The sequence below is a fragment of the Pseudochaenichthys georgianus genome, chromosome 3, assembly GCF_902827115.2.
Source record: "Pseudochaenichthys georgianus chromosome 3, fPseGeo1.2, whole genome shotgun sequence".
In the NCBI taxonomy this organism is placed as follows: Eukaryota; Metazoa; Chordata; class Actinopteri; order Perciformes; family Channichthyidae; genus Pseudochaenichthys; species Pseudochaenichthys georgianus.
In genome coordinates this window covers 10,332,867-10,351,219 of record NC_047505.1, presented here as the reverse complement: position 1 = coordinate 10,351,219, position 18,353 = coordinate 10,332,867, and the positions used below count along the sequence as shown (strand labels likewise).

The window sequence follows — 18,353 nt, the reverse complement described above, 5'->3', positions numbered from 1 at the left end:
AACGGACATAGACACATCTGTCTCATACGCATATTCATAACTTTGGTCGTCTTTTCTATCATAATTTAGCATCGGTCTGGAGGGGAACCATAAGGCCTGAGGAGGTTAATCCACGGCTTCCATTGTTGAAAAATGGAAAATAGTCCTGGTATATTATCTCGGGGCCGGTCTAGCAACCCCCAGTATATAGTGGCATACTGAGTTGCTTCTGCTTCAATGGATTGGGCCAACATCATTTGAGAACCTGTCTTTATGTTGAATAATGAACAATTGAGGCGAGTGCCATCTGGGAACGATATTATTAGTCCGTCGGGGGAACAGAGGATGGAGGCGTTAGCTTTGACAAGAACATCCCTTCCCATGAGGTTAGCCGGGCTTTGGGGTGCCAGAACGTACTGATGGAAAAATATCTGGCCTGCTATTCTGGTGTTTAATGGCGTAGAGAGCGGTACTTACTCTATTTCTCCTGAAAACCCTATGACTGAGACTATTCCTTGATTTGCACGTGTTGAAGATGGGGGAGTTGATAGTTGAATATCTAGCTCCTGAATCAACAAGGAATGGCAACTTCGAGTTTTTTACAGTCATGTCCATGTATGGATCCGCTAAGCCCATACATTCAGAGTTCTCTGGGGGACCTCATTATGGTGGGTTATAGTCTTGTTCGTTCTGGACAAACTGGCCGTAGGGGGCGGCCATCGCGTTGGGTGCATTGTGACCTTGGTCTTGGTGCTGGGCCTGTGTGGCTGCCTCATGGGGCTTCTGGACATACTGCATGTCTGATCTGTTCCCTTGTCCATGCCCTCTCTGTCCCCCTTGTCCCCGCCCTCTCTGTGGTGGGGATCCCTGTGGGCACTGCTGGTACCAGTGGTCAGCCTGTCCACAGGTGAAGCACCCCTTCTGCTGATATTGGTTCCCTCCAGGAGCTGTTCCAAACCCTCCTCTACCTTTAGCTGTGCCTCTGAACCCGCCCCTCTGTTGCTGAAAACCATTATTGTAGCCATATTGGGGCTGGTTATATGACGGACCTGGGTGGGGAAAACCCCCTTGTAGGTTGTGCGGCCCCGGTGTCTGCTCTGCTGGCGCCATCGGATGAACAATCAGCTGTTTGACACCTTTTTTCTCATTCTGAACTGTTTTACGGGCTATTTCTAGCTGAGCACGGAGGAGTTGCACTCTCAACTCTTCTTTCTCTGTTTTATTCTTTGTGAGTTGTTTGTTAAATTTGCAAAAATTATGGGCCAAATGACGCTCCCATGTCTGTGTGTTTATGTGATCTATTTCTGGGTTGTCCTCCATAAGAGTTTTAATCTCGGCAGGTACTGCTGCCATTATTGCTTTACGGGGCGTTGCTTTGTCACAAGCAGGGTGAGTTCAAATTTCTTATTTTTCTTACATTTAACCCTGCATGCTATTAATTTGTGTGTGTGTTATATTTTAAAATATAAATGTGTGAGGCCATTGTACTTCGGGTAGGTGTCTTGTTGTGTTTTCATGTAGGTGTCTCTTGTTACGTTAGTAGTTAGTTAGCCTATGACGTAAGGATATATATGTCCATTTAACGATTTTTGTTAAGATCTATGAAACATAGCGAGTCAGTTAAGCACTGAGTAATTTAAAACCAACAAGGCATAGCGAGTTAACCCAGGGTTAAGTAACTGAAGTCAGTGCTAGTCGAACAGTTGAGAACTATTTTAAAAAGTCCTTTTTGAGGAAAAGGCTTGATTAAGGTGTAAGCCTTTATCAGTGGTCATAACTGTTCTATTTTCAACCAAGATGTTGTGGGTGGAATACGGTATTTGGAGTTACAGCAGCATTACGTTAAATTGACGACGGTCATTTAATAGTCGCTGATAGGTTTCCATATTACTCCCACCTAACGTGTCTAAATGGCAGCAGTTGACCAATAGTGAACTACAAAGTCAAATATTACGCAGATAGCTTTATGGCTTATGCGTAAGGGTTCCTAACTTTAAGTGATGATATCAATAATATAAAGCCCATTTTCATAGTAAACTAGATAGAAATGTTATTTTAAACTGCAGTGTTGTTTTGTGTTGAATTTTCTCCATTATTCAAACTCCCCTGTGAGAGACACGAGGTGTGTTTTCAAATCCCTTTGTTCTTCAGGTTAAAGGTTGGAAAATCAGTTGCCATCTTGTCTTGCCCTCATGCTGAAAATAAGCCACATGGCAGTCGCCATTTCGTGAAATGCTAATTGAAAGTACTCCGTTTGTTTTTACACACTCAGTCACACTCACATGAGGCTAGGCACTCCATATTGAGAAGGACAAATCATATTTCTTCGCAGAGTTGGAACTATAAAATAGACAGGTTATCTTTTGGTAACTTATCGGAAGGTTGGTATTTGTATTAGTCTGGTTTTGGAAGTATTTCTGCTTGCAAGTGTGTATGGGTTTCTTTTGAGATATTATTGTTTGCAAGTGTGTATTGGGTTTCTTTTGAATATTCTTGTTTGCAAATGTGTTTTGGCAGTTATGGGCTGTGTTGTTTAACCATATTCTAATTTTCTTCCCATTTTTAAGGAAATAAGCTTCTTCTTGTTAAAAAGAGGTCAGTTTTGCAACAGCTATCCCTAGTGGATTGAGCTGGAAATTACAACAGCGCACTCTGCTGGTAATACTGATAAAACTGATTTTAAAGCTAGGTCTGGGTTGGGTTTCATCCACTTGAATGTGCGCAGTCTGTTAGGTAAACTAGATTTTGTCCGTATCTGGGCAAAATCTGACTGACGCTGACGTCATTGTCTTATCTGAAACATGGCTAAATAAGTCTATTTTGGCCTCTGACATTGCCTTAAATGGTTGTAATGTGTATCGTACCGACCGGCCTAATAAAGGTGGTGGCGTTGCAATTTATGTTAAGAATAAGTTCAGTGTAACCACATTAATTTCCAAATCGATCAGTAAGCAATTTGAATTTTTAGCCTTAAATATAGAAGTGGCAAAGGGTCAACAGGTCATGGTGGTGGGCTGCTACAGACCCCCCTCAGCTGTCAAAGACTCCTTGTCTTCACTAGCAAATCTTTTATCACAACTAGACTACAAGGAAATAGTCCTACTTGGAGATTTTAACTGGGACTGGTTAACTGCAGTGTCAGAGGATTTTAAAAACCTTTGTATCTCTTTAAATGTTACTCAGATTGTGGACAGTCCTACTCGCCCAAATATTAAGTCCCCTAATAAATCCTCCCTAATTGATCTCATTTTAACTAATGTTCCCCATAAATATTCTTCTGTGGGAGTATTTGCAAATGATCTGAGCGATCACTGTGTTGTAGCCACAATTAGGGACACTAAGGTCCAAAAGGTTAAACCTCGCATTATCATCAAGAGAGACATAAAACATTTTGTGGAGCAGGGTTTTGTGCATGATCTGTTTGATTTTGATTGGGGTACAATCGATCTGTGTGCTGATGTTGAAACCGCATGGTCTTATTTTTATCTTGGTTTTATGGAGATCATTGATAGACATGCACCCCTGCGTACATTTTGAGTAAAGGGACGAGACAATCCTTGGTTTTCTGCTGAGCTGTCTAGTCTCCTTCATGAGAGAAACAAGGCCTGGGCAAAGGCTAGGAAATCAGGCTCAGAGATAGAATGGCTGCGTTTTAGGCAGCTACACTGCAAAAACTCAAAATCTTACTAAGTATATTTGTCTAATTTCAAGTCAGAATACGTCTTTACACTTGATATAAGACATACTAACTTAAGTAGTAACAATGCAGTGAGATATAATGTCTTGTTTTTAGACATTGCATCTTAAGTGTCTTGTTAAGTCAAATACTCTTGAAAATATCTTATTTTGAGTTGTATCTCAGGTGAAACAAGTTTTTTTGACATGTCACAAGACTTGCTGATTTATATAAGCTCCTGTGGTGTTTGTAAAAGATGGATTATCTTGTTTCAAGAAATAACCATTACTTGTTTTTAGAAAACACATTTTTATTGGAAAAACTCACATCAGAAAACAGTGCATCAGTCACATCAGAATACAGTGCATCAGTCACATCAGAATACAGTGCATCAGTCACATCAGAATACAGTGCATCAGTCACATCAGAATACAGGGCTAATACAATGTGGAACAGTGTCATTTATTGGCAATCTTCACAAACTCACATTGTATGAAGGGAGTGATGCGCAATGATATCTGTCAGATCATATTTAATTGGAATGTACTTGGTGTTGTTGTAGGTCAAATAGCAATATGCTGTATAATCAATAAGTTGTTCAGAATCTACCAAAAAATTGGCTTGAGCTAGGGAGGGAACTTCCACCTCATAAGCTAAATAATGATCATTCCATTCAACTGTAGAGAGAGGCTGGCATTCAAAACAGTACATTGACGTATTTACAATATAAATGTTTTTCACAAGTCCAAACTCTGGAATGTTATTGTTGACATTATAAATAACCAAAGTCTTTCCACATGTATACTTATTTCCATATTGCATAATCCACGGTACTGAAACAATACATTCAACTTGCTCTATTCCAAAGAAGTCTTTAATTTTTCCTTCAACATAGTTAACATTTTTCACCTCAGAGACTGGGCCCATTTCAAATTCACCTGAAATAATTGGATGTTTCTCATGAACATTCAGGCTACATTCGTATAGTTGGTTGTGCTTCACAAGGGATTTACAAATATTCTTAAAACTACTTTTCAAAGCCCACTGCTTGAAAAAACAATGCTTTGACTCAAAGCGCATACACATATGCCTCACTGTAGGGCCGAGTGCTTTTATCTGGGAGGGGAGATGCAGAAGGTAATGCTGCTTAGGTATGATATTTACATCTGGAAAAAGTTGTTTGAAATGTTTTAGGTGTTTCTCTATTAGAAGCTTTAGCCTTGAGAGAGTTGAAAGAGCAATAATAGGTGAACACAGAATTTTGACAATCTCTAATAACTCAAGCAGCATTTTTGTGTATTCATTTTCTCCAACTGTGTCAATGAGAAATGGCAGGATCTTCAACAAGATCAGCATCTGCCCAGCAGACTGTTTCAGTTTATTGTCATTTGATGACAGCGTATTTACAGATATGGGGCATGGCTTATCCCTTGCATCCACAGGAGAATAAGGGAAACTAATTATTGCACTATTAAATGTGTCTAAATTCATAAGACCTGAAAGTACAAGATGCTTTAAAGCACATTTGATTTCATATGGAGCAACACCTTCGAGAATGACATGCATAATGTCTTGTGGCATTTGATTGATTAAATCAAAATGAGGAGATTCTGTAACTTTGCTTCTCCTGTTTATACCATATGTTGTTTTAAGATTTTCTTTGAGAAAGTCAGTGCTTGCCTTTTCAATATCAGCACATTGTCTGATATGACTTGCCATGGTCCTTTTAACAAACAGCTCTTCATTAAATTGTCCCTGCATGTCTTCAAAGTTGCATTCACATTTACTGTAGGCAAACCCCACGCCTTCTTTAAATCCAGCCACTTCGTGTTGAGCTGGAGTGTCGCCATACACAGCCATAAGCGCCCCATAAACTGTCATCGGACCATTTGCAGTGACAACCTCAACACCATTATACAGCTCAATAAGGTCTTGATGAATTCTCTCATATCTTATCTATACCACAACCTGAAAGGTCCTTGGTTTTAACCATAGCAAGCAGGCGAATGGCAGAAAGTCTTGATCTATATTTAGGGTGTATATTACCTAAGGTGTAATAAATCATTAACAACTTGTTTTTGGTCGCCCGAGATCCAAGTGGGTTGCACAATTCAATTTCATCTGTATATAAAATGAACTGCAATGCTGTTGGAAATTTCAAAAACAGTGGATGTGACTTAAAAATGTCCCCATCAATTAAGTCATGAACAAAACCATTCTTGCATGGCTTTGGGCCCTCTTCAATCATTGCAAGAATTCTTGGATGCATCAGCAACTGCTCTAAACTTTTTACCAACGAAATATAATAAAAGCCCTGGTTTTTAATGGCAAGTACTCTGGAGTCTCCACTTTTCACATAACATACCGAATGTTTTGTGGTGATAATCTCTGGTTCAACTGGTTTAAGCAGTTCTTTGATTGTCTTATTCTGCAAATGTGTTGTAGCAACTTGATTGAAAGGGTCAACAAACTGGTCAAATATACCCATTGCGTCACTCCTCAGTTGATCCAGATCTCCCGGATGTCTCTCAATCACATTACTTATTAGATGTTTTAGGTGCTCCAATAATGACGCCTGATATTGCTGTACTCCATTCACCACGTGGTTGACAGCTCTCTGTGGAGTGGGAAAAACAAATCTCAAGAAAATGGAATGGACATGCATTTTAGGTAATGTGCGGAACATGCAACAGTTAGATTTGGGGTAGAATGGGATGTTAAACCTCTTTATAATTATCAATATGGAAATTTACCAAAATCAACCTATTGTTGTAAATCATATATTGTTCCATCTCTGGTTTAGATTTTGAAACGTCAACCACACACTGTAGTATAACATTCCATTCAGCCCATTATTTCCAGCTGCTTCCACATACTTTAGGTAATTCTTTATATTTTAAAAGGCATGCTATGCAGGATGTGTAGTTTGTTGGCAGCCACACACTTTCTATTGGGTGATAAGAATGATTGAGAAGGATTATTTGGTATTTGTATATGCATTTTTTTTGGTAGAAAATCCTGCATTGAGTGCCTTTTAAGCTTACTTCAGTTACACTTGTTGCTGGCATTGACATGTCATTCATTGTGAGAAAAACTGTTTAAATTACCTGTGTTAGTCGATGGGTTTCTCTAGCTTGTAGAAGAAATGCAGTTGCTTGTTTGAAAAGGTCCATGTTCACATGACCCTCTCGACCTTCTTGAAACCCAACCTGAAACAGATACATATCTCTATTTATCTTAATATGTATAAAACATCTCTATTACAACATGTTGAATATTTACATAGCTAACACTCATTCACTCTTTTTCATTAGCTGTGAAACAAGACTTCTGAGGGAACAATAATTTCATTTTCTAACTTTCTGCAGGTCATCATGAAAATGTTTTAATGGGGGACGAAAGATCGGTTTAAACAATATGATTTATATACATATAGACATGGCCTGAACACACCGAATTATGACATACCATTTGAGGGATGATGGTTGAACCCTCTTGGATCACTGAAGAATGTTCCTGTGTCGCACAGACCATTTCAGCTGCAGAGATATTCGCAGTAGTTTGGTTGTTTGTGCCCATCATTTCACGTGTTTCCGGTTGGCCTTGGAGAGTCAATCCTTCCTCTGCCCATTCGTCTTGAAGAAGATGTGCGTGAGTTCTCTTTATGTGATAGTAATAAGAGTTAAACACCCGGTACTCACTGGCACAACCATCAATGCCACATACCACACGAAAGTCAGGGCTGCGACTGTGCATAGAATTAATGTGACCTAATCGTTTTTTCAGAGTCAATGCTACAAAAATGTAGCATATGAAACAACGCCAAATCATCCTGGGAGAGCAGGTTTCAGAGTCCACACAGGTAACTGGAAGAGGATCAGATTCTGTTGGAGAAGATAGATACAAACTGTCAATATCCTGAGGAAGTAACTTTAAACATTGTTTTAGTTTAGGCCTAATACACTGTATGTACATGAAGAACTATTTATTAGATCAGATTGAATAATATTCTTAACAAAAGCAAAGTAAAACACGGTTTTTTAAATTGTACAACTGTTAAATCTTTTAAATAGCTTGGTATATATATATGTGTGTGTGTGTTGTGTGTGTGTGTGGGTGGTGTGTGTGTGTGTGTGTGTGTGTGTGTGTGTGTGTGTGTGTGGTGGTGTGGTGTGTGTGGTGGTGTGTGTGTGTGTGTGTGTGTGTGTGTGTGTGTGTGTGTGTGTGGTGTGTGTGTGTGTGTGTGTGTGTGTGTGTGTGTGGTGTGTGTGTGTGTGTGTGTGTGTGTGTGTGTTACAAAACCGTGGAAGGCTATTAAGGGAGTTAAAGTATGTAAGTAGGCTATATGCTGCGACGGGAAAAAATAAATGAAAAGGGATCCTTTTCCACGGTAATAACATAAAACATATATGTTTAAGTTCTAAGCTAAGATAAGATGCTGATATACTTTATTGATCCCAAATGTTGACTTTTTTCGTAACAGCAAACAGGCATTGTAAATAATTTGAAATGAAAAGCAGTAGAAAATTAACATTTATTCTATATAAACATCTTAAATCATAAAGGTGATAGGCTACTGATCATCAAGCAATATGTCTCTGTAGGTTATTGCTCATTGTGTAGGGAAATCACTTAACATTACAATTTAGGGCATACCAAAATACGCATGAATAAAAAAAAAAAAGGTACATTTGAATCTTTACCGAAATTGAAGTTTCCTGCTGTAATCCGGTTGTCTTGATTGTTCAGTCCACACCTATGGTCCACACACGAGGCTCCGTCCAGCTCCGGTCACGTCAAGGCGGGCTCATCAAAGAAAGAACACGCGGGTATTTTTTTCTTCTTCGGCTGCTTCCTGAGGCATTACTGCCACCTTCCGGCGTTATTCTCCCTCTGTAGTGTGTGGACCGTTAGTGGAGCTGAACACGAGTCACGTCACGACCCGCCTAACCATTGACTCCCCCTGGTTTGAAGACCTGTTTCATGTAAGTAATCTATATTCGACATTTAATTCATATTTGTTGTTGACATGACATGCGTTTTTAAGTATCCACGTTCAGTGATACATGTTTTATTTTGTGTGTGAAGTTTCCAGCCGCTAGGATAGCAGTGCTAACGTTAGCTGAGGCGAGCTAACTAGCTAGGTCAGCTAACAGCATGGACCAACTTGATGCTGTGGCTGTCGATTTTAAGGGGTAATGTATGAAATTAATATTATTTTTATTTTTAAATGTAGTTGATGCACAAAACAGGTCTGTAAGTTAGGCTCTCTCTGCTGTGTGTGTAGTTGTCAGCAATTAGCCTAGTTCTGTTTTAAAACAATGAATTATAATGCATGTTAGCTCTTTGCCTGTCATAGCATATTTATACAACTGGTAGTTCATTTCACTTCTCACCTGGGGGGTTTAAAGTTATTGCTGGGGACCCAGTGCACTGTTGAATTTCGTGTAACATTAAATAAACTAAATAATTTGGAAATCAATATGTCATTAGACATTCAATATGATTTATATTTGAATATGAATTGCTCAACTTGAATATTTGTATGAAAAATTGAATTTTAATCATATAATTTGATTGTGTAATTGATTAACTGCATTGGAAAAAATGCATCTGAATGGCACATTCCCAAAAAATAGTTATAAAACTATGGAATCAACTAAGGGTTGTTAACTAGAGCTAGTCAAAATAATGTATTTTTTACCACCAGCAGTTACATCACCTTTTGAATGTATGTGAATGAAATTGCATCATGTATGTTTCTGTATGTGTAAATCTGTTAAAACAAATATCTCAAGTTCATGAATGTATTATAGCTGTGAAAGGAGTTGTGTTAAATGTGTGTCTCTGTGTGTGTGTTATTCCTTTGTTGTTTTGTTGTCTTAAATTACTACAGCACTAGAAGTCTAATATCATTTCAACATATTTATAATCCCGCTACATGTCTCCTTGAATTTGTTCACAGCTGCAAACATCAGGAAGGAACTATGAGCACCCTGTCCCGTGAGGACCTGCGCGATCTTTTCCCCGGCCCAGAAAACTTCTTTCGGAGAAAAGCGGTTTGGCATTCATGTCATGCAGAATTGCATGAGGTCAGTCTTTCAATTACATTGCATAACTAATTCAATGAAATGAGTCTCAATATGAATGGGGAAAATAAGATTTTTTTTTTTACCATTACTTTTTTTATTTTAAAGGAACCTTGCCTAAAAGACTCCGAACCAATGGGAATCCTGCTTCTACTAATGAGTCGCCCCTGCCACAGACATCCACTCCTGTGAAAGGATGTCCTCCAGAGTACAAAACCCCTGAAAAGGTTGTGAAGTTATCCTCTCCAGAATATGTGTTGCACACTGACAGTGAACTTGAGCAGGTCCGAAAACAGTTCTTTGAATTGGCGAAGAAAGGTTGTGAGAGCGACTTTCAAATGTCAAAGGACCTCAGATGCCGGCTCATAAGAAACACCATGACAAGTATGATTGCAATCCTGAGGGCAAGGGGGATAAAGACTCAGACAGATACCCTTCAAAGCCAGAAGTTACAGCTATGGCAAAGAGAATAGTTCAATACTACCCCATGCTGCAGGACAGAGGCAGCAAGAAAACTTTGTGGGTAAGTGTTGAAATGCATCCAGTTGGTTACAATAGATATTTGAATTTCTGCATTTGGTAATAGAGCTTTGAGGCTGTACTCATGTGTCTTGTCCCAGGTCACTGTGTATGCTCAGCTATACAAAAGATTGCAAAATGTGAGATCCCCCCAAAAGACCAGTCCAGGTGGGAGACATTCAAAGAAGCGCCGAGTTGAAATACCTTCACGGAGTGCGTCGAGGCGCAAGCTGTCATCAAGAAACAGGAGGGTTTAGCTAGCGCCTCACTGCAATCTTTAAAGGTCGTTTTCTCAAATGAGTTTCTTCTTCTCTTACTCTGAGTTCGACATTTCAACTTCAGTAGCACTTAGAGACCCAAACCTTCCAGTTATATTCCTATCAATATTATGAAGGCTTTTACAGAAGGGTTTGTTCATATATCATTCATAGCCTGAATTATACAACATTGTATACCTAAAAACATGGCGAAAATGGATATTTAGGGCTGTTGACAGTAGTTTCTGATTTATGGAGTGATAAAAAGAGATATCCAAAATCCCTTCTGTAAAAGCCTTAGATACTAATATGACTACAAAATGAAACAAGCATTTTGAACCTGGCTTTATCCAAAGTTCAGATTTGTGTTCCTGAAATGTATTCAAATATGTGCATATTTAATGAGATAATCATTTGCATATTTAAACATGCTATTAATTAATAATTGCCTTATTGTAAGTAATTAACTGGAGACATTTCTAGCTGATATCTTTAAGTTAAAAAATTACCCTATTCACCTGTAGTGTCTCGCCTTAAGCATGTTGGTCAAATAAGATATATCAAGTGTGAGTCGATGTGCTCTTGCCATATGTGCTTGGGGCTTACTTCTTTTTGAGACGTCAAAATAGAGACTAAAGCATTGAAACTCAAATGTGTTGTAACAATCCTACTTCCTGACTCCTGTATCACCAATTAACATTCAAATATTGTGATATTCTAAATCTGTGTTTTTGTAGTTACACTTAAAACAGATGCAGGAGTCGATACTCCAGACACTGACAGTCCAGCAACCATGTCCAATCCCAACAGCACCCTACAGACTCTGTGTAAGGAAAATAAATCTAACTATGAGTTGGTCTCTCAGCTCTGCATATGTACCAAGAAACATTCATTAGCTCTGCTAAGGAAGTTATGTTTTTGGTGCTGTGTGTATTACTGTAGGTAAGAAACAACTAGGCTTTTAATATGAAATGTTGTGGAAGGGTATATCATGGGCCAGGGAAAAGTGTTTTTTTTTCCATTCTGGAGGCAGTTTGTACAGTTTTGGAAATGATGTCTCGTGTTTTTCTTGTGTGCCCTTCTAGTTGATTCTGTTTCTGAAAGTATTATGTATTTTGTGTCTTATAGCGAACAGTTCTACAAACATTGATAGTCCAGACACTGACAGTCCGAGCTTCCATGGCCAAGCACTACAGGACCCTTCAGGCTTGGTATAATAAAAAGAAAAATCCTGACTATGAGTCTGTCTCTCAGCTCTTGGATTTGGAGTATGCAGCCAGAAGAGCATTCATTGATTCTGATGCCACTCGTGAGGACAACAAACACAGAAGATTCTTGAGGCATATCCTTGTTTCAGGGACATTAGACATGTGAGTAATTATTAACTATCCATTAGTCAAAATGTGATAACTAACAGGTATTATTTTTCAATTCGCTCCTCCTAAGTGATAGTTTTCGATCTCTGTTTGGTTTAATTTGGATATTTCATAGGCAATGGGTGAGCTTCGACGTCTTCTGGACAAGGATAACAGCCACAGCATTGATGAAATGTTGGAAAGATGGCAAGACTTCTGCCAGAAGGTGCAGTTTTATGGCGTATGGAAAAAGATGCTGAAACCTCCATTAGGAATGGACAAAGGTAAGTTATAATGTTATGTGAACAGGGTTAGTTGGACATACATTAAGGCATGTTTACTGCCAACTTCATATGCTGTTGTATTGGCTTCATTATTTTAATCTGCGATGGAGTTTAACTGTTTGTTGAATGTTCATGTTTTTAAAGCATCACATCTGTACTAGACTGTTGTTCAGATTTTACCTCCTGCAATTTCTGTAAAAGTCATGTATTTTTCCAAACAGCTGAACAGGCTATAAGGATCCTGCGTGTGCTGCCATCACTGTTCCCCTCTCCGTGCTCCTCCAAAAAAGCTAAGAGATGCAAGTGAGGCTCTGCTGCATGTCCTCGAGGTGAGTGTGTAAAATGTAGCAGGATAATTTTGACTGTCCAAAGCAACAACAATGCAGTATTTAATATTTTAGGAAAGTACCATATGGATTTCTTCTACCCAGTACTATTGTGGAACACATTCATTACTTATGCAAGGGCCAGGCACAATGGTGACATATTTATCACAGTAAAAACATTTGAATGGCCTATTTTTAATAAGATAAGAAGAAAAAAGGTTGAATTTAACCATTTTATTTTTGAATATGAGCACCTTGCTTATTCATTTGAATTTTATAAAAACAATTCTTCATCAAGGCACAGGTAATTAATTGAATTGTGAAAAATAAATAAAAGGGAGTGTGTATTACATCTCTTGATTCAGCTTGCAGACAGTAGAAGAAATGTTATCCATATTTAACCTTTTTTAGAATATTTTATGAATTGTAAGGTGTCCTTGGTTGACTTGAAAGGTGCCTCTAAATAAAATGTATTATTATGCCTTCAAAGACACTGTAATTAACACAAGGGTTTGTTGTAGCTTTGAGAGATCTAATGAAGAATAGCTTAGCCTGGTAAACCTAACCAATACTAGCAAAACCAGTTTGTACAGCAAACGAACATATTCATTCTTACATACTTTAAACCTTGAGTTCATGCATTGAAGACAGTTAAAAAGGCTTGAGTTTACAAATAACGAAAATGAACTTTAAAACAATAGTGCATGATCCTAATGGCATACATTTGTGTTTACATTTTAAGGTAAAAGAAGACCCCAATTCCTACTTGAAGAAGCGACCTCTCCCGTGTCCAGTCCTGATTGTGAGCTCGTCCAGCTGCCTCCTGGCCATAGGTGATGCACCAATAGCTACATTCCCAAAACAGGACATTGCTGTGGGTGCCATATACCTTATGGCCTACTATTATGCCTTTCACCTTACATACCCCAAGTGTGTAGCCACCCTGCTTTCAGTCATACAAACAGAGATCCTCTTGGACAAAATCCATGACAAAGACCTCACACCATCCTACAAGAAAGGCATGGCCGAATGGAAAGCTTTTCTTGGCCAATAGAACAAAAAGTGATATATGGCCAGATGTCATTCTCAAGTTCTGTTATTCTATTCCAGGCCACTGAAGTTTGTGTTTCACAGTGTTAATGTTCATTCATTATCTCTGCTAAGGAAGTTATGTTTTTGGTCCTGTGTGTGTTACTGTAAGGAAAAACAACTAGGCTTTTGAATATGAAACTTTATGGAAGGGTATATCATGGGCCAAGGAAAAGTGTTTTTTTCAATTCTGGAGCAGTTTGTACAGTTTTGGAAATTATGTCAAGTGTTTTCTTGTGATCATTTCCATGTAAGTACTTTGCCGTGTATGCTCCTGTAGTTCACTGGTAGAAAATAAACTGCTAAATTAAAGACTTGTTTTCATTTTCACAGACTTATTTGGAGAATGCGATAATTCTAGATCTGTGTCGCCATTGTAGAGCTTACAAAGAGTTAAATTCTTGACTTAATAATAGTAGTAAATGCTTAATAGGAGTATTTCCAGCTTACTTAAGCCATACTTGCACATCTTATTTCAAGTAAGAGTCTCATATCATATAACTTAAAATAAGGGTAAATGGTCCTGAAATTAAAAATCTAAAAGTTTATTTTGAGGGAAAAATACTGTTTTTGATCATTTTTGGCTAATTTCTGTAACATAAGATTTCCTAATTCTGGTAAAATTAAGTTCAAAATTAGTTCTCCCAGCTAGTTTCAAGATCTCATGTATCTAAATATCGCATCTTATTTCAAGATATCTTACCAAGCTAATGTTCACTTGTTCTTATGGCAGATTTTTTTGCTCATAACAAGCGAAAACATCTTGTTTTCATTATTTTTTACTAGTTTTTGGAAGGGCTGTTTTTGCAGCAGAGAAGACTTATTTATCTATGGGTGCAGAAACGGTTCCAGAGTCAGTCCATATGTCCTGAACAAACTGGGCAACGTGTTCATCGTTTGAACAATTTCAGTTTCATTGCTTTTGATTTCAGTCTGTCTGTGATGAGAGCTACCCTATTAAGAAACCTTTATATCTAATCACCAATTATACAAATGCATAAACGCAGAACAGAAAGAAGTGTGTGTTTCTTTACCATGCATTCACAGGGCATGTTTCTCAGATGAAAACATGCATACTGAGCTGTTTACTTTATAAGTGAAGGGTACAGTAATAAAGCTCAGACAAGCCCTCAACAAAACGAGCTGTTGGTGTTCGTCGGGCACACGCAGGATCCGAGGGCCGAATTCATCAAATCTGTCTAATGTGGCTGGCAGAAAAAGAAGAGGAGGAAGAGGATGTGTGAGGCAGACAGGGGAGAATATTGCCTGTAGCGGGGTGGATGTAATAGGGGGAGGCAGTGGTTCGTCTCCCTGGTCACCAGGGAGATCTGTCTCCACAACGCCACTCGCTCAGCAGACACAAACTTCTCCTCCTCGCCTTAGTTTTACACTTATTTTCTTCTGCCTTAACTCTGCCCCAGTTAAATATAACTGCAGCCTCTAGAGGGGTGGATGTACGGTTTCAGCTCCATGGGGAGTTTGCAGTGTGTGTGTGTGTGTGTGTGTGTGTGTGTGTGTGTGTGTGTGTGTGTGTGTGTGTGTGTGTGTGTGTGTGGTGTGTGTGGTGTGTGTGTGTGTGTGTGTGTGTGTGTGTGTGTGTGTGGTGTGTGTGTGTGTGTGTGTGTGTGTGTGTGTGTGTGGGTGTGTGTGTGTGTGTGTGTGTGTGTGTGTGTGTGTGTGTGTGTGTGTGTGTGTGTGTGTGTGTGTGTGTGTGTGTGCTTTTCCTCCCACCCTTCTGCAGAGGGCCATCTCTTTCAAGCTACATCAGCTCGCTTGCTGTGAGCCTGTCTCTGCTGGGCATCTGCTAATGCATGCTCCATTACATCCAGCTCATATCTGGTAAGAAACAGCACACCCACACACACACACACACACACACACACACACACACACACACACACACACACACCACACACACACACACACACACACACACAGCAAACTCACAGAATACAGGTCTGTGTGTTCCTCGGAAATAGACACCTTTGAAGTCCTGCGATTCTGCCCCGAGATGCGTGGTTGAACGTAGCTAGGAGGTGTACAAAAAGCAAGTGGATTAACACACATCTGTGGGAGCCAAACACCCAGCCTCTTGGTCTGATGCCCTCGGGGGGGCTGGGTCTGTACTGACGTGGTACTGCGTGTGCTCACAGGAGGGGAGTGTTTAGCAGGGTTACACGGTCAGGCAAGCCTTCAATTTGTGCAGCCTGAATGTCACTGTAGCTGTGGCTCATTAGCGGGGGCCCCGGGGACTCTGCTCCACCATCACACTGCTCGATGGCTAGGTTCAGATGTGTGTGTGTGTGTGTGTGTGTGTGTGTGTGGTGTGTGTGTGTGTGTGTGTGTGTGTGTGTGTGGTGTGTGTGTGTGTGTGTGTGTGTGTGTGTGTGTGGTGTGTGTGTGTGTGTGTGGTGTGTGTGTGTGTGTGTCCTGTTGGCTGTAAACACACCACAGGAACCTCAGCTGATTTGAATAACAGACAATTTGTGCCAAATCAGACCTGGCTGTTTGGTCTAATGGGTTTTAGTCAACACACACACACACACACACACACACACACACACACACACACACCACACACACACACACACACACACACACACACTGAATACAATGAACCTGTATCTCAGGACTTCTTAACAATTTTTACCTAAACAAAACACAAGTCTCACAAGAAGCGTCTAAATGAGCCCTGAGCGAAAAAAATGCTAACGCACTTAGCACAGAACTCATGGTATAATACCCTTATTACTTATCAGATCTGCACTAACAAGATATCGATTAGCAAGCTGAGATTCCACAGATTCCAGAAGTATCCTCACTGAGCGGTCAGAACTCGCGGCATGGGAAGCAAACCCAGACACAACGTAGCTTTACGGAGCAAACACGGGACATTGTCTTACCTTTGCTGATTTTCTGATCAAAAGTGGTCTTCAATTGCATCAACAAGAAAAAACACTGCTGAAGGTTAATCCATAGGTTAATCCATGGGCGTAGGAAGCATCCTGAATGTGGGGGGGACATTTTTAACGGGGGGTGTGGGGGTCCTCCACCACGAAAAAAAAATAGATTTCCTGTATTCTGGTGCATTTTAACAGGTGGTTTGATACTTTTATGTGGCTATACTAGCATGAGGAAAATGATGGGTACATTTTGTAATTTCATCCAGTAGTAAAGAAATGAAATATATTTGGTTATTAATTCAGAGCCGTCTTTGAATGAATAAAAAGCAGTTTAAATGCTCATTTTTTGTATATTTATATACAACAATAAATATTTGTGAGTGCATTGAGAGATATTGTTGTGGAGAGTCATTTATATATAAATCTCAAAATACATTTGTGAATCCTTTGTGAGAATGTATTAATATTGAGACTGATCTGACTCCATACAGATGTTAAGTTCACCTAGGAATGGTATCATTGACTTAAATGTTCAAATAAACGTTGCTCTTCTGTCTATATTGGTCATATGATGCCCCTTGACTGAAATGTTTCCTGTTCAATATCCCCACTGATTTCCTTAACATTCTGGGATGAGAGTCCACATCACAATTTACTCTAAACTGTCATTTCCCTTTCATCACTCACCTCAGCAACGGACCTCTCTCCACTGTCCCTGTGTTCTGCCTCTGACTCACTCTCAAGCGCCTAGATGTCAAGAGGTGGTGAAGTGATCATTATTTATTGAGCAGTATACTCTTTCACATTGAACCATAACAAGTCATACTGAATGTAAATACAACTGACTCTAAAGTAAGTCCCAGTCTGTGACATTGGACATTTTGAAGACTCAAAGTCCCAATCAGTAGGTAGAATATTAGCTATCTATTTAATGTGCACAGAAAAAAATAGTTAACTGAATACTGGGATGGAAATTGCCTATAAGCACTCAGTAAAACATAAACACACAACAAGCTTCTGAATGATAAGAAGTATAATTAAAACATAATGCACATTATCATTTTGAGAGAGAGTACCGAAGTTAAAGAACTCAGAAGATAATCTCTTATCGAACTGAGGCTCCAGTAAAACACACTGACTGCATCTCTACATGGACATCATGGTGTTTACATGAGCACAGAGAGATCGGTTATTCATGTTCCCTGTTTACATGATAAATACTAGCAACCTGGCATTTCGATGCCTTTTCTCATCTAAACTATTCAGTATTTGTATCTCTCTATCATGACATAAAGACGAAACTCCTCTCCAGAAGTGAGACAATCTCATTCCTCTGCATGTTTTTAAAGCTAGGGTAAATGAAATGCTTGCTGATACAATGGGCACTTGTAAATGTCTATAACTATGTATCCTGTAAATATAATGTATAATGTCCTTTATTGTTTTATGTTTCATGTGGAATCTATATGCTGCAGGTCTCCCTTGAAAAAGAGATCTATGATCTCAATGGGACCAATCTGAATAAATAAAGGTTTGAAATGAAAAAATGAAAGACGCTTTTGCCGCCGCCGCCGCCATCACTGTTAACTGATTATCTACTACCAGCTGATGACTTACTTTCCTCTTCTTTGAAATGTTCTTATGTCCATGTTGTCTGGGGAGAAAACATATCAAACCAAGAGATCGTCAGCTTTGATTTTCACTGTATTAACCATTTCCTGACCACTTACCTCCGCTACCGGCATCGCGTCATACAACAGGTCTGAGCTGTCCAACTATGACAACACTCCTTGAACATGCGCCTGCTATGTGAGAATCTGCCTTGGTACAAAGTAGCAGTGAAAACATGGTACGGAGTTTCATTGATTTGGGCATT

The 18,353-nt window shown here is 39.3% G+C and overlaps 1 long non-coding RNA gene across 1 annotated transcript; it reads left to right on the top strand.

Annotated features, from left to right (window-relative positions):
• Positions 1-11,846: 11,846 nt before the first annotated feature.
• On the top strand, positions 11,847-12,435 carry LOC117443492 (uncharacterized). The gene is made up of 3 exons (XR_004551678.1): positions 11,847-11,890; positions 12,012-12,159; positions 12,381-12,435. It is a non-coding gene; the product is annotated as an uncharacterized lncRNA (long non-coding RNA).
• The last annotated feature ends 5,918 nt before the right edge of the window (positions 12,436-18,353 follow it).